Genomic DNA, 17,500 nt, shown 5'->3' with positions numbered 1-17,500 from the left:
TTCATTACTTTTTTTGTCGGATCTCTGATATTTTTCTTCCTTTACCTTATTTTTCTTTCCTGTCTTTTGACATTCTTTTAAATTTTCATATTCCTCTTAATCCTGTTCTTCATTTTATACCCATTAACTACGTATCTTCATTACCTTCCTTTTCCTCATTCTCCTCTTCTTATTCTCACTCCTTCTTCACCTTCCCTTACTTTTTCTTATATTTCTTCTTCTTCTTCTTCTTCTTCTTCTTCTTCTTCTTCTTCTTCTTCTTCTTCTTCTTCTTCTTCTTCTTCTTCTTCTTCTTCTTCTTCTTCTTCTTCTTCTTCTTCTTCTTCTTCTTCTTCTTCTTCTTCTTCTTCTTCTTCTTCTTCTTCTTCTTCTTCTTCTTCTTCTTCATCTTCTTCTTCTTCTTCATTAGCCCAATATTTGATGAACCCAAGAGGAAATCCTCCAAAACTACCAAAAGGGTATAATATAGAGGAATTTCGTTAGAGTAATACACTTTTGTATAGAAAAACAGCTGTAAGAGGGAAATATATTTCTAGGTGTCCAATGAATTAGTTGATAATACCACAAACTGTTGTACAAGAGGTAATGAAGTTACTACTAGGTAGTAATTGTAATTTACATCCAGGAAAAAAAAATAAAAGACAAAGCACAACTTAAATTTTTTTAGCCATGTATGAAGAAAAATATATATGATTATATAGAATTTTTTTTTAAATGTGCTAAGGTAAAAGGAAATGCACCAAAACCTGTCCCTATGTTATCATATCCTATCCCGCAGAAACCTTGGGAACGAGTTCACATAGATGCAATTGAATTACCTATGTCTGAAAATGGATATAAATATGTATTTGTTGCTATTGATTATCTTTCAAGATTTTGTAATTTACGACCCATTCCAAATAAAAAAGATGAAACAGTTGCTACAGTTATCTATGATCAGATAATCTGTAATTTCACTACATCTTAGACCTTTGTTTTAGATACTGGAATTGGATTTAATTAACAAAATCTTGGAAGAATTATGTAGGTTATTTAAGATTCACGTAGTCAGTATATTAGTGAATCATGCTCAGAGCAAAGGAATTGTAGAGATTAAATAACAAAATTATTACAGGTCTTAGAGGTATGACAAGCCCAAATAGTATAATTTGGGATACTTGGATTCCTTGGGTTAGATGTACCCTTAATAACCAAATTAACACAGCTACATGAGAAACACCTCATTTTATTATTTTTGTGGAGGACAAAATTCTTCCAATTGAAATTTTGATTGCAGAGTAGAAACCTGTGTAATATAGATGATTACATCTCAAATAGGATACATATATTTCAAGTTATACATCAAAGAGTTAGGGAACAAATACAAGAGTATACACAAGAGATGAAAAAACAAGAACACAAAATAGTACATAAAATGAAATTACAAATAGGAGATTTAATTATGATCAAATTACATACACCTCATAATAAACTTTCACCGAAGTACTCAGGTCCATATAGGATAATTTATTTTGCAATTGTAAATAAATACACTAGGGAAGTATCAATTAGAAGCTTAGGTGATATCAAGAAGATTCGGATAAAAATTGAGGATGAGGATGCATGTGACACTGAAATTAAAGATATTCGTTGTATTAATGTAGTAAATGAATCATTGAGTCCAGATGAGTATAGGGAGTATGTTGATAGTACCATGTGTGAGTTGAGTATTAATCCAAATACATTTTACCACAGATAGTATTCCTATTGTTGATATGTATGGTGCATGCCTGAGATGGGAGACCTGAACTACTGGAACCTTTGGTGTGTCAGACAGATGTATTGCCTGGAGCCTTGGTCAGTCATGAAGACTTGGAACCTTGCCGAAATATAAGGACAGTGCCAATAAGTATTGAACTATATTTTCTTTTGTGAAGCAATAAAAATTATCATGCAGCCTCACTAGTATGTGCCCTAGACAAAAAATTGAATAAGGGTGTATGAAGCAAATTTGAAATTATGTAGGGACACTCTATTATTACTAAAAAATTTAATGCTGTGTATATAACTGTTGTAAAATATCTCATTGATACACAACTCATCATCTTTGAAAATGTGAAAATATCTTACTCGCTCTGCCAACTTTTATGTCCTCACATAACGCACTTGCACTACAACATAGCCCCTGTTTTTTTTTTTTTTGTTTTTTTTCAAACTGCATTCGTGGAGGAACCCACATTCCCGGTTTAATTTCGCGCACCCTAGCGCACCGGCATAGGTTGAGCTCATAGGGCATCGCAAGACTGTGGTAAACCCACCCCCGCCGGGACAAAGGCCATGGAGGCCTCCCTGTCTCCGAGTAAAAAGAAACGCCGATCCGATCCAGACTCGCCTCCTGGTTCTGAAGACGAGGAGTGGGTACTAGATCCCACTCACAACACTAAAAACTCCAAGCTCTCCACATACAAGGTCCACCCCTCGGACGGCTTCGACTCGCCCTTTGACGTCGTCCGAGCCCTCGAGACTGGCCCCTACAAGGAGAGCTAGTGTACTTCTGGCTACTGCGGGATGACAAGGTCCTCCTTACCCCCGCCACCAAAATGTAGTCGATACCCTCGACGCGGTCAAGGAGATCCAAGGACACCGTCTGAACATCACGAAGCTCCTCCCGGAGGATCGCGTGACCAAGATGGTGGTCTACAATTTCATAGCCAAACTGGGGCTACTCACAAGTCAGCCCATGATCACCAACTGATACAAAAAAGGAAACCCCCCACGTGATCGTTGACGTCAAGGAGGATGGGGAAAGTTTCACGTTGGCACGTACATTCCCGATGCCCTCAGGTGTTTCAAGTGCCAAAAATATGACCACCATCAGAATCAATGTCGAGCACGTTTTCCCCCATGCGGCATCTGCAGCTGCCCTCATATGACAGACATGTGCCTTGAAAAATTCAAAAGAGGGGACACTGACCTCCAAGCCAGATGCCCCAACTGCACCAAGAAAAGTCATGCATGGAATACTCGGTGCTCGGTGAGGAAGACTGAGGCCACGCATTGCTATCAGAGGGCTGCGGAACGGGTGGATTTCATCCCGGCCCCACCAGGAACCTTCGTATGGGGGAGCAAGAAGTACCTGCAAGCTTCAGGTCAAACAATCCCCTGCTCCTGCACCCAACATTGGTGACAAAGGAACCTTCCCTGACCTACTCGCTCCCCGCCCTTCCACTGTCAACCCCACTCTGACCACGGCTCCCCATCCCATAGACAGCAAGTGACCGCAGCACGACGTTCGGCCGTGAACCTCGCTAAAATGGGCCTCCACCGCCGATCACCTACAACCTCTGCTTCCTCGACTCCCAACGATAATGCTGCACACGTTACCCCAGAGTCACACCCATCCACAACCACTACCGCACCCATGCCCGCTCCCACACCTACAACCGCCGCTGTGCACCCCACATCATCTGTTGTGCCGACCCTTTCGCCCACTGCCATTGGCTTGGAAGAGAGTGACCTCAAGGACATTCTCTCCAAAGTTTTCATGGGGGTTCAGGCAGCCCTTGGCTACAATGACCTTGAAAGTGAGGGAACCAATACCCTGGTCATTGATGCCATGAAAATAATCCACCGCCGACGGGAGCAGTGCACACATGCGCGGGCGAGCCAACCCCCTCTATCCATCGTCACAAAAGAAAATCACGACATCCTCCGAGCGCGACAACACCCCCTCCCTCCCTCGGCCCAGCCCAGCCCCGCCCGCAATACCCCCTCCCCCGCCTCGGTCCGCTCCGATGGCCCTGCCACTGTCTCACCCGCCGAAATGCTCTCTGCTGAATCAGCTGAATCCCCCCCCCCTCCTCCGCGGCAAGACCAACGATGACAGCTGCATCTCCTCAGTACCATCCACTTCCGGTACCACCCGGGGCGACGGAAGTGACTCAGACAGGGACACAGAGATTACCGATAATGCCTTTCTTCAATAACACTGAGCTGAGCGTCCTTTAGTGGAACATCAACGGGTTCCTCCGTAAGAGATCATATCTCCTGGCTATCGCTCAGCAATACGATTTCGACATCATTCTTCTACAGGAAACACTACTAAAAGAGGAGGTGAGATTCCCGGGATATCGCACTTTCTCCTTACCGCTCAGTGACACCACGAGAGGCTGCATGGCCCTTCTCAAGGACAGCCTACCATTGCAGCGAAGACACCAACCCCATATAATGTGGTGATGGCGTGGAGACTCATGCTGTTCTGCATAGATTCATATACTATTGTAGTTCTATGCTGCACATGTTCGAGCATTATGCCTACGCGGCAAGTCTCCGTCTTCGCATCGTTCCATCCAACGAGACTCAACCTCGCCAGCAGTAGCCAATGCATGAGCCTACAATCAAAGACTCGGCCCCATTCCTGAAAATAGCGAGACGCATGGATCATCAAAAAAAGTGTCATTTCACCGATCAAGCCAATTCGCCTTAGTTATCTAATTTCATGATTATTATATTTAATGATTTCATACTTTATGCATGCATGTTTTTCCTTTTGTTTTAAAGTGTCCTATAATTCATCTATCACCAGCTCTAGCCATATGAGATTGTATGTTCATGCCCGATTCATTTTGCAGCATTGATTCTTCAAACCAACTCCTACATTCGGTTTAACTATTCTTCCAAGATTCTCCCAAGATCCAAATTCTACATCATCATTGGTAAGAAGATATGATTTCTGTTCTTAATATCACCTAGGAGACAATTATTGTGTGTGTGTGTGTGTGTGTGTGTGTGTGTGTGTGTGTGTGTGTGTGTGTGCGTGCGTTTATGAAGATACCCAAACCTCTTTCTGACACGACATACGGACCTTGTACATGCAACCGTTCTTCTCTGAACTGCAAAACACCACACATATCCCCACTTCTGCTAACAGCTTTTCGGATAATTCACCTGCAACACAAAACACCATGACAACACAAAAGATTATCACCATTCTTAAGGATGAGGCAATATTACCTAGATTTAACGGGAAGAACATTCCTGTACACAATTTCCTCTCTGAGGTTGAATCAGAAATAACACGTAGAAACATCACAGATGACAAAGGTCAAATATTCATCGTAACATCCAGAATAGATGAAAATAACACATTAGCTGGTGATGTCATTCAATCTAATCTTTTAGAAGAAATTAAGTCGCATCATGATTTCTTAGAGCACTTTAAAAAGCCCTTTGAATAATTTTAATCACTTAGATCACTTTCCCCCTACGCTATGACATACAATCATGGTCCACAGCACACCAAAGAGAACGCTGTCAAAATTGTTTCAATATTTGAAAGCTAACAGAGACTGGTTCTCAGACGACAAAGCTTCATTTGAACACGTATTCTCACTCATAGCATATTTTTTTTATTACTATCCCAATTACACCCAGACACATTCCAGAAAGCTGATACTACCCCATTTACACCAGGTATCACACTAGAAGAGTTCTCGAGGAAATTCTCTGACACTGACAAAACAATCACCCAGATCCAGAGCCAGCCAGTACCCATTGCATCCACCCACACAATAGCCCAAGTCACACGGTCCACACCACATAACACGAGTCAAGACGTACATCTCACACTCGACATCGCTCACACCAACGCTCTCCACCAAGAACACAACTGGTTTGTACATACTGCCACAAACCAGGACACCTTGCAAACACAAATTACCACAGACTACCTTTCACAACCAAACTGACACTGGCGATTATCATGGTACATGTTTCCACAGGAGTGATCGTTCCCGTGTGCTGTTAGCACAAAGACAACAGACCAAACTCCCCAGATCACTCTCCCGCAAGACATTCACGTAACACATTTCTTTTATAACTAACGAACTCCAAGATTCAGCGCACATCAAGGCCAGTCACTCCATATCCTTATGTAAGAGGCTGTTATATTAAGGTAGACAAGTAGGTAGATAGAAGAGTAGGTGGCGAGGAATTCATTTTTACCACTTAGATGTTTTGAAAACAATGGTCGCGACGGAGTTGCAGAATTACATAATCTCGCTCACCGCCTAAAATTTGTAAACACAAGCTAGGGTATCGATATTGGTGTTGATGTGACGAAATGTTAACACTAAGCCACTTTGCTTGTGTAAGCAGTATTGCTTGAGAGAGTGTAACAGTCTTTGGAGAAAAGGGTGAAGGAGGAGAGAAATTATTGATGCAGGGAGGAAAAGTCACGCCCTTAAAGGGAGGCACTTATTTGCAACGGTCAAAGTTATTGGATGAATTAAGTAGTGACGTCGAAGCAGACTTGGCTTGGTGAGTGAATTTGGGATCCCAGGTGGGAGTTATCTGGTGTACTTAATCAAACTAAGTTGTAGAAGTGTAATATTATTCGGAAGAAAGGAAGAAGAAATTTTACTTTTCATTCACCCCATTGAGAAACATTACTTCTTACTACAAAAAGATATGATGAAAGATATAATTATTAAGTGAAGGTGCAAGAAAGTGAATAAAGACATATGATACAATAGAAGGAACAGTTAACAGAATTAAAACCAGTAATTAAGGAGAGAAGGGAACTGAAAGTGATGGTGGCAGCATAGTCAATACCTGAAGTTCCCTTGTCATCCCTGCCCTGTTCATACTCCCTGGATATTCCAAACATTTCTTCCCATTCCTTAACATTCAATCTAACTTCTATTAACATCAAAGTAAAAATATTTTTCTACACGGGTTTCCCAGCCAACATAATGTCAATTCAGAGTTTCCATAAATTCCGCACTGCAAGAAAGCGTGTCACCATGTTGGAACCCGCGACGTCAACCTTTGCAATGTAGATGGTGTACCATTCCCAATAGTCGGTAAACTCTCCCTAAACATTAGCCACAAAGACCAATGCCCATCAATTCCAGTTACCGTCTATGTAGCTGACGTTCCCTTTCCTGCTGATATCCCCTTCAGTTTAAAACTGATGAAACAATATAACACAGTAATTTACCATGCTCAAAATTGTATAATTTATGCAAACCATTTCCTCCCTCCATTGCTATCAGTTACTCATCATAACATAAATCATATTTACGTGGCCGAGCAGGCACAGGGAGACCATGACCCCTCGTCAGTTGCTCGTACTCCCTCACTTCAAATCCACTCCGCTTCATCACACGAAGATGCACCAGCTGCTAGTATAAATTGTTCCATCGCCCTCATACAACAGAGTTTCCAATGCTCGACCACTCCAAACTCTCCCCAGGACGCTAACTCTTCCACATTACTAACAACTATGGACATGCATTCCAAACATAATAGACGTACTAACTTCTACCGCATGTCCAAACCAGCTAAAACCAAGACTAAAAGCCCATTAGATGCCGTTGGTTTTTCATCGAATGAGGTAAATTTCTAGCTCCTCACTGAGGAGTTCAACATCACATCCACCCCAGTATCAGAAGTTATATTTACATTCAAACGCACTCACGCAGTGCTCACTAGCCCAAAGACACTGTTCCCTCGTGAGTATACAAAGAACCTACGAGTTTTTCAAGCCCCAGACACCGATGTACTCTGCCAGCAACATGCCATGTGAATGGCATATCCCTCCTTTCAACCATCAGCTCAAGGTCAACAAAAGTCATACTAACGCACCCCTCCATCTCACAGTTAGTACAAACATTTGTGATTTTGAAGCACAGTCAGTGATGATCGTATTTCATACTTGGGAAATATACTCGAAATTTTTCGATCAAATTGTTAAAAGATATATAAAAAATAAACAAATAGATAAAATAGAATAATCAAACACTTACTCCGTCAATGTTATTTACCGATGGAGAAACCCTTATCCTTAATGACCTGCTGGAGCCTCTTGGGAACAGACTTGGCCAAATTCTGACAATGGGAAGCAGGAATTTCCTCCCACAACTTTCGGATGGCTATCTCAAGTTTGGGAATTGTAGACGTGTCCTCCTGACGAAGGCGTACCTTCATGATGCCCCATAATTTTTCTTTGGGGGATATATCAGATGACTGACCAGGCTAACCCTCTATGTAGTCGACCTCACTATCACTGAGGCACTCTTTGGCCGACCTTGAGGTGTGGCAAGGGACTATGTCCTGCTGAAGGATCTCACACCCGGTTTTCGCGAAACACTTCCCTAAATTCTCCTGCAGAAGGTTAATATAGCACTCAGAGTTAACAGTCTGGCCCTTAAGGAGTATTACAAGGTTCCCCAACCACCATAGCCAAGGGCACCTCACACCATAAGATAAGGCGGGTGCTTAACGCTCGTCACCGTCAAGCGTGGGTCACACGCTGACGCGGTAGGACACTTCCACACCTTCGGTCCCTTACTCTCATTTATACAAAAGGTCGCTTCATCGGTCCAAAGGACCTTACGCCACTGAACAAGGTCCCAGTCTTTATGATCTTTAGCAAACTGGACGCGGCGGCGCCTTTGTTTCGCAGTGACGAAGGGTTTCTCACGTGCTTTCACTTTCAAGTAGTTTAACCGCTTCTTAATATTTTCCTGAATTCTCCTGATGAGACGTCACCGAGAAGCTTAGAATTATTTTCCTTTAATACATTTGCAATTGTAGAAGGGTTAAGGTCCAACTGAGGTTTTACAAGCCTTAACGCCTTCGGAGATATCTTCAGGGCCTCCCACCCGGCATGTTTGTAGAGGGGCACGGTATCAACCATTCCATCCTCGCGCCATTTTCTTAGGAGTAGAGACACAGTACACTCAGTCACACTTGTTGCCTTGGCTATTTCTCAATTTTTCTTTCCCACTTTGTGTAGTTCAATCATTTTTACAATGTTATCATGCGCTGTGCGATTTCCAGGCATCACGCAACGGGCAAGGCACACCCCAAAAATCAGTGAACATCTTGAGGAAAAACAAAGAAACTCGGTGACAAAGCGAAAAAACACTTCCACTGAAGGACAGTCATACACTGACCGGCTTTTGTCTAAGGTAGCTATTGCGTGGGTGGATGGCTGAAGGTTGCCAGTTAGTCACTTTCTCCCGTACGGTTTTTGTGAACAAGATATTACATGGGTCCGTGAGAACTCAAAACCACGTTACCTTCCCGCATACAGAATCCCACACAGTACACACTTTAATTAGACATGATTGCTCAGGGTATCATTGAATCATCAATGAATAAATGGAATTTCCCATTCTTTGTTGTCCCTAAATACGATGGTTCCTTCCGCCCAGTAATGGACTTTAGGAAATCAAATAAGCTAACTAGCCCAGATAGAACCCCATCCCTGTATTGTAAGACCCCTACATTCAGTTGGTGAAAACAACGTAGTGTTCACGACCTTGGACTTTATGTTGGGATATTTTCAGATTCCCCTTGCTCCAGATTCTAGACCTCTGATAGCCTTCAGTACCCCTATAGGATATTATCACTTCAAACGAACAGCCATGGGTCTCATTTCAGCTCCATCAGTGTTCACACGGCTTATAAACACCGTCCTTGTAAATCTCATAGGCCATTTTGCGTTTATGTACCTCGATGATATGATAATTGCTTCGAAATCGATTAGTGAACACTTACATACTCTTTACACTTTTCTCACGACTATCAAAAGCAGGCCTCAAACTGAAGCTTAAGTAATGCTCCTTCCTTCAGAAAGATATACGCTTCTTAGGCCATGTCCATAACTCATAAGGAATTTTAACCTCGCGTGACAAGGCCAAGGCAGTCAATGATTTTCCACACTCTACCTCTGTTGACCAAATTCGTTCATTCCTTGATCAATCAGACAAAATTGATACGGATAATTTTCTTCCAATCTCAACGATTACATGTTAGTTGATGACACACTCTATCATAAAACAACACTAACGAACAAACATGAACCCAACCGGTCAGTGTTTCCGCTTGCAGTATCTACGGCCCCCATTCCGAAAGTTCTGAAATTCCTACACGAGTCCCCCATTACACCACACAAGCCAGATTGCAATATTTCTGGTTAGCCATGAGGAAGGATATACACTCTTATAACGGGTGTAAAAACCAAGTGTTGAAGCAACGAGGGAAGAATAAAGGTTCCCAGGTGACTGGAGATCAAACATTAGTGGAAGAGTGAAGATGTAAGAGACGTAGATTGGGCAGTACTTCGAAGGAATAGAGATGCGGAAGCGAGTGTGAAGAGGAGAAGGCCTACTTGGTAGGGAGTACAGGAGTCCAAGTGAGATGTGATCAGAGAAGAGAGTCTGTATGGGAAAGCACTTAACGTACGTCGCTATTAGACCAGGTATGATAATATGGTCGAGCGTGCCTCCTCGAGAGTGTGTGGCATCCCCAGTGGGACAGTGAGGCGGTTGAGCGGATGTATTCGAGGAGAGGTACCTCAATACGGTTCGGGGAGGGTGAGACATCTCCTAGGGCAGGGTGCCGGCGTTGAAGTCCCCCATGAGTAGATCACACAGTGAGACATGGGTTGGGGGAGGTAGAGAGATTTATTTTCCCTAGAGCAGAGTATTCATTGCAGTCTCAGCTTCCCATTGCCTATGGACATCTCAAAGAATTGAAATGTCATGTCATCATGGATAGAGCAACGCAGGAGTTGATGGGGGGTAGAAAAATGAATATAATTTAGTCCATTCATGACATGATGGACACGCGAGACGTTGCCTGAGAGTGGGGATGCTTCTGTCCCAGGATCGTGGCGGTCAGCAAAATATTCTTGGAATAAATATACCTTATGATTGGTGTTGGCCTACGTAGGTCTTGAGAGAAGTAATTTTCGAATAATTGTTGATAACACAAGCATTTCAAGTGATGACGTGAAATTTCACCTCGTTAGCGAAGTCTGCCTTTGGGTTTACAGGTGGCTGGCGGAGACAATGACGTGGAGGTGGTGCTACTCTGAGGCATGTGTCGTTGTGGTATGATACGTATTTAGTTAGTGAACCTTTTGAACTAGCTGGTTAAGGCCTCCAGTTTCTCGAAGAAGGTGGTGACAGTCGTGATGACGACTTGGTGGGATTCGACAAGCGTGGCTAGGGCACGCTTAGTGGAGGCTTGTTGTGCGGTGAGGCTATCGATGCAATATTTTAATTGCGTCAAAGCGCGTTGTAATGGCTGTGCAAGGTACCATTAGGTTGGCAATGGCTTCACGGAGGGCAATTACTTACAGCGAGTCAGGCAGGTTTGAGGGTGTTAGCGTTGGGACGGCTCTTGGGTACGACCGAGGGGGTGGTGGTGACGCGTATGCAGTCTGGAAGGTGGCCACCTGAACGCGCTTTGTATATCCGTGCCATACATTAATTCCGGGTTCGTGACATGAATGAATTTGGAGTGAGAGTGAGAAGCTGGTCGGCTGTAGAAAATTCATTAGTAATGGTGGGCTGAGAGGGGGTACGATGTGGGCAAGTACGGGAGGGGTAAGTACCTGTATACCAGCCACACTTGTCAATGGAAGCAAAACAATACCGAGATATGCGTCCCACACCCCAGCACCTGAAGCACCAAGGCTGTTCATCTTTCACCCTTCGAAAATTGCATGGTGGTAGGCAAAGAAGAGGAAATGATGATCTGTAGGGGATGGTTGGGGGTGTCTCCAGATGATAACAAGGTGATTCATAGGTGTCCCGTCTTGGTAGAAGTGGTGCACGCTGTATACGCCCGGAAGTTTTTTTTTTTTTTTTTTGGGGGGGGGGGGGATCAACGCCGACACGGTAGTGGGTGACGAGTTACGTGGGGAATTTACGTGATCTATCGATCAAGCCCTGAATATCGAGCTTCAAGAATAAGAAATTACTCCTCTTGGCACTCTCAATGTTCTCGATACGTTTACGTGAAATATACACATACTGGAAAGTGGCAGCAGACATTTTCAACTTGGCTAACTCTGGATTGAGCCTGAATGACTTGGTAATTTCAGCAAGCCAGCGAAGTTTTTTATCCATGGTCGGATTTTTACGGAAGATAAGTTTAACATAAGCAGTTCTGGGGACGAAAACATGAGAGATATTGGCAACTAGGGAAAATGAACTGTGGGTGAGAAGGTGAGGGCGAAGGTTAGAGAGGGAGTTATCGGAAGCCGTGGGTTGGGAGTTCTCGTCATACCTAAACGACATATAATCTGTAGAATAGGATTTGCTCGTGTTCGAAGTCTGATTCACAGATCGTTTGAAGGCGGTGGAGTGGGTGGGGGTGACGGCGGTGGAGGTGGCTGTGATGGGGGCTGCGGTGGCAGTGGTGACAGTAGTGGCAGTGATGGTGGCGGGGGTGGGCTGGGTAGTAGGGAGCAGTGGCTACCATGGTGTGGTACCAACATATTCGTGCACTGACAATGAAGGCCAATGTAGCTCAGTGATGTCCTCGTCGTCACTGAGTGCAAGATCGGGATCCATATCGGTGAGGGTGGCCTGTTTAGAATAAGCCATATTGCCTCAATAATATGGCAGAATGTAGGCAACTGGTGCTAGTGAAGGTGCAGGGGGGTGGGCATGACGTTAAAGGGGGCCACCCTGGTGAATTTTTCACGAATATTTTTTTAAATTCCACTTTTCAGTTTTATTCGCTCACCCTGTCATTGCTACCCGAAATTATCACTTGATGAAGTTTTTTTTTTTTCCTAAAAATTAAATCCCCCCCCCCCAGACATTTTTAGATGACCTGGACGTCATAGTATGACGCGTGCGTTAGAAAATTATCATTCAATGCTTATAACTACGTAGAACTAACATTAAAATAATTTTTATTTATATGAATTTTGACAAACGGCATCCCTTTCCCGCAGAGTGTGGACTTCCTAGCTAAGCCTCTTCAGTACCTACGCTGTGTTCCTGCAATATTTCTCTTATATTTGTCTGACAAGATGACCTGCAAACGTAAGCTTGCAATAGTGAAGATATCCAACCTCAAGAAGGGTAAAGGTAGAAAAAAAAGGCATCAAGACTCCTCAAACCAAGGAAAAACTAGCAGAGATGAAGGGGAGAGTGTGTTGTCGCTGCCCAGCTTATCCCCTATGAGTGATTAATACTTTCTTTAGAAAGGGAGAACAAATGTATCATCACTCTCCACTAAGTAAGCAATGCATACACAATCATATGTGAACATTTCATGACAATCAGATAAATACACATGGTAAGACAAGGAAAATTTGAAGAAAAAAATTAGAAGCCGATATCTCGATTTTTTTTTTTTTTTTTTTACTTCAAATAATCTCACAAAATCGGTAAAAACTCTGATCAACTTATATTAGGTATCATTTTATACTTCAACAAAAATGGAATTTTTTGTAGGAACTAGATTTTTTTATTTTAAAAAAAAAAAAAACCGGGATTCAGGAGCCTTAAAAAAAAAAAAAAAAAAAAATTTCCTTCGAAGACAAAACAAAAAATTCGTACAAAATGTAAATATATGACAAAGTTTCTATGATAAAATTCTTAAAGCAATTAAGTGAAATTTTTATTTTGTGAGGTAAAAAAAAATAATGGCCACCACCATTCACTCAAATTTAATGAAATTTACAGAACAGCATTTCTTTACAAAAGCGAACAACATGTTAAAATTTCAAAGCAATTGAATGAACCAGAAGCGATATATGAGCTCAAGAAGTTTTCGAGGGTGCCCCCCCCCCCCCCTTAAGACACGTCATACTCCTCGTTCTGCGCATTCGCGCACCGGAGGAGCACTGGAGGGGTTTTTGGCCAAGGACAGAATTTTCTTGTGACAAATATTAACTAAGTCCTATATCCCTCAAAATTACTTATACCACAAGGCTGACGTCTGGTTCTTACTGTTGTGCTCAGCTAAGTCTGGAAGACAGTAGCTCTCTGGAGCTTCTATAATTTCTTCGAAATAGTAGGAGTTCAATTACGGATGTGTTTACATTCAGAGTCAGCCATGGTCAAGAGGGAGAGCGAGAGAGAGAGAGGGGGAGAGAGAGAGAGAGTGAGTGAGAGAGAGAGAGAGTGAGAGAGAGAGAGAGAGAGAGAGAGAGAGAGAGAGAGAGAGAGAGAGAGAGAGAGAGAGAGAGAGAGAGAGAGAGAGAGAGAGACTGGAACTCTGGAATTCTAGGAATATCGAGAAATAATGATCGTCGGATTCTAGAAATAAGTCGAAGTAGTCGTAAGTAGTGTTTGAGAATTTGTGTTCGGGGGTCCCAAATCTGCGTGGGATAAATGGGAAGGCTAGCTGTGGTGTTTCTTTTGTTTTGTTTTTCCAATACTTTGGCCACCCGAATTAATAATTCTCCTATGGTGTCCACACCACAAACGACCGCTTTGCCACTCAAGCTAACAGGTCATTGGCTGCTGGAACAAGCCACCTCGCCGATATCAGCGACAATGGTTAGGGACGCACCGGGACAGTAGCCCTTCATGTCACGAGGCGATCGCTAATTGGCCGATCGCACTGTCGCGCGATCCCGGAGCACTATATAAGCCTGTCACTTACACAATAAAGGTAGAACGAGGCTTATAGAGAGAGAGATTAGACACCACCGCGAAAGGACGTGCGAACGCAAGCTCCACAACGGAAACCGTCGACGCTTTCTACAACGCCGTTACCCGAGCTAAGGGCATTTCTCAGCCTCCTCGCTCTGACGGTTTATGCCTCATAACCCCCCTTTCGACTGGACATAGCCCATGCGGTTTAAAAATTGTCCAGTCGACTGGTGGGGGAGGAAACCCACCCTCCGGTCTCCCGCACCTAGCGGACCCGGTGTAGGACCTGAAACCTCGGTCGCTAAGTTATTCCATACGTTGCGAGAGGGCACCCGGGCGCCAGCCAGCGCGATCGCTTTCCCTTAACCACCGTTAGGCCACTGCACCACGCGAGCATAGACCGTACCCCTGAGACCCCCCCCCAACACAATTCCCCTAACTTTTCTTTCTTTTCATACACAACGATAACATACACACACAAACTAACACACACATAATTTTAAAAGCCCAAAGCGCTTCGGCGCTATGGGCCGCATAAATATTTGGGAGAGCCGGCCTACGGTCGGACAAACAAAACGGAACATCATCTGGAAGCTCTTGTCCAAGCTATAAATAGCTATCCACAAGTTATTTATCAATGGCACCCAACACACGGCAATAGCGGAAGATAGGACCATTGAAGAACTTACCAAAAGGACAACTAAAAATGAATTTGCCAAGGAAGGACTTGACATCGTCGACCCCCCTGAGCTGAACGCAAAAAGAACCCTGGTTATCAAGTAAGTTGACGAACACATTTACAACGAAGAACCGGATACGATCAAGCAAGAAATGGAACGGCAAACCCACACCTTAAAGTAACCAGCATAATCAAGATGCCCAACACTCGAACAATCCTAAAGGCAAAACTAGAAAATACCACAATGGTGACGAAGTGCCTGGAAAAAGGTATACTAATATTCAGCCAGTCATTCCCCCCATACACACTAAGCCAGGAAACATACATACACCTCCCACAATGCACACGCTGCTACGCTTACGACCACACACTTAAACACTGTCCACAACCAACTACATACACCATCTGCTCAAGCTGCTGCTCCACTGAACACAGGATCAAGAACTGCCACAACGCTATCAAGAAGTGTATCGCCTGTGGCCTCAACCACCCCACATACGCAGCTAGATGCCAGGTACGAAAAGACCTAATTAAGAAGAAGATTCAAGAAAACAAAGAGCAGAACACACGCACACACTCTAACACTACATATGCAAACATAACAACAAGCAATCCTACACAATCTTCACCAGCACCTACACCCAACCCCATAAGCCTCAAACACCTAACAGTCATAAACACAGCAATTATACACGCTAACATAACAGAAGCAGCAATTCCAGGAACATACCAGCAGATAATCAACGAATACTACAAGGCAAATGGACTCCCCACAATCATAATCCCACCCTCAGTCATAAAACCCACAGCTATACTAAACATGATCAACAACACAACACCCACTCAACCACAAACAGAAGAAATGGAAACAGAGGAACATAGAAACAAAAGGCCACACACCACATCAGAAACTGAACAACCTACAAAGACAAAGAAAACAGAACAAAACACAGAAAAAATACAGATCATAACACCCAACACAATAAACATGACAGACAAAGAAATTCATCAAAACGTACACACACTCCTACAAAACAACAATATCAAATACATATACACTAAAGAAATGCCAGAAGAGACAGTAGACACTATGATCCAACAAAAACTGATTGACTTGACTAAAGCCCCTATACAAAGACTGACTGAAACAAAATACAAAAAGACACAACAAGGTTACTTCGACATCCATAAACACAAACCAACAGACACACCTCACTGGACAGTCAACTGCCAATAACTCAAACACACTTGGACACAATACGCACAATACAAAACAACGTACAACACTGGACATTCCACAGAAGAAATCAACTAACCAATCACTACTTAACACAAACACCAGACATCATATTACTCAATTCAATAGGTAAACACACAGTCAAAATATTTAATTACAACACACACACACAAAACACTTACAACGAAAACAACGCAGGAATAGCCATAGCCATTAAACAAAACATAAAATATAAACTACTAGATGACTTTGACGAAGACATGTTAGCCATAGAAATACACACAAACAAAGGACCCATAATCATAGCCACAACATACCTCCTACCACGAAGACCATACCTACCAACACAAGACATACTGAAAATCACACAGAAACCACAACCACCATACACTATAGGAGACTTTAATGCAAAACATAAAACACTAAAACACACATACAATAATCACGTAGGAAAAAACATACACCAACTAATAACACAGAACCACCTCACCTTCCTCGGCCCAGACTTCCCAACATGCATTACACACTTCGGAACAAGCAACCCAGACATGATATTCACCAACCGACACCACCACCTCACATACAGAATACACCCAGGGGACATAACATCATCAGATCACATACCACTACATTTCACACTTTCCACCACAGCAATCACAATTCCCACACCACCTAGACTACTATACAAAGAAGCAGACTGGAAGAAATTCAAAACAATACTAGAAACAACAACAGAAGAATACAACAACACAGAAACACAAATCAACACAAACACACAAATAGAGGACACAAAATACATAGACGACAAAATAGAAAACTGGTACAAATTAATACACAACGCAATCACACAGAGTATACCTATAACACACCACAAACAACTACCCACCCCCAAAACATCTAAAACTTTAAAACAATTAATATGGAAGGCAAACAACATAAAAAACAAAGCCATAATAGAAAACAACTGGACTCCACACACAACACAAACAATTAAACAATTACAAACACAAATACTAGAGGAACACAAAACAAACTACAAAGAGACATGGAACAAATTATTATCAAACATTAAATTCAACCCCAAAAAAACACAAGACTTCTGGAACACAATTAAGAAACTACAAGGATCTAACACTAACACTTTACCATACATAACACATAACAACGACAAACTACACGACGCCAAAGACA

This window comes from Oratosquilla oratoria, chromosome 15 (assembly GCF_046742065.1).
Source record: "Oratosquilla oratoria isolate Oo_2021 chromosome 15, ASM4674206v1, whole genome shotgun sequence".
In the NCBI taxonomy this organism is placed as follows: domain Eukaryota; kingdom Metazoa; phylum Arthropoda; class Malacostraca; order Stomatopoda; family Squillidae; genus Oratosquilla; species Oratosquilla oratoria.
Note: the sequence above shows the minus strand (reverse complement) of the source record.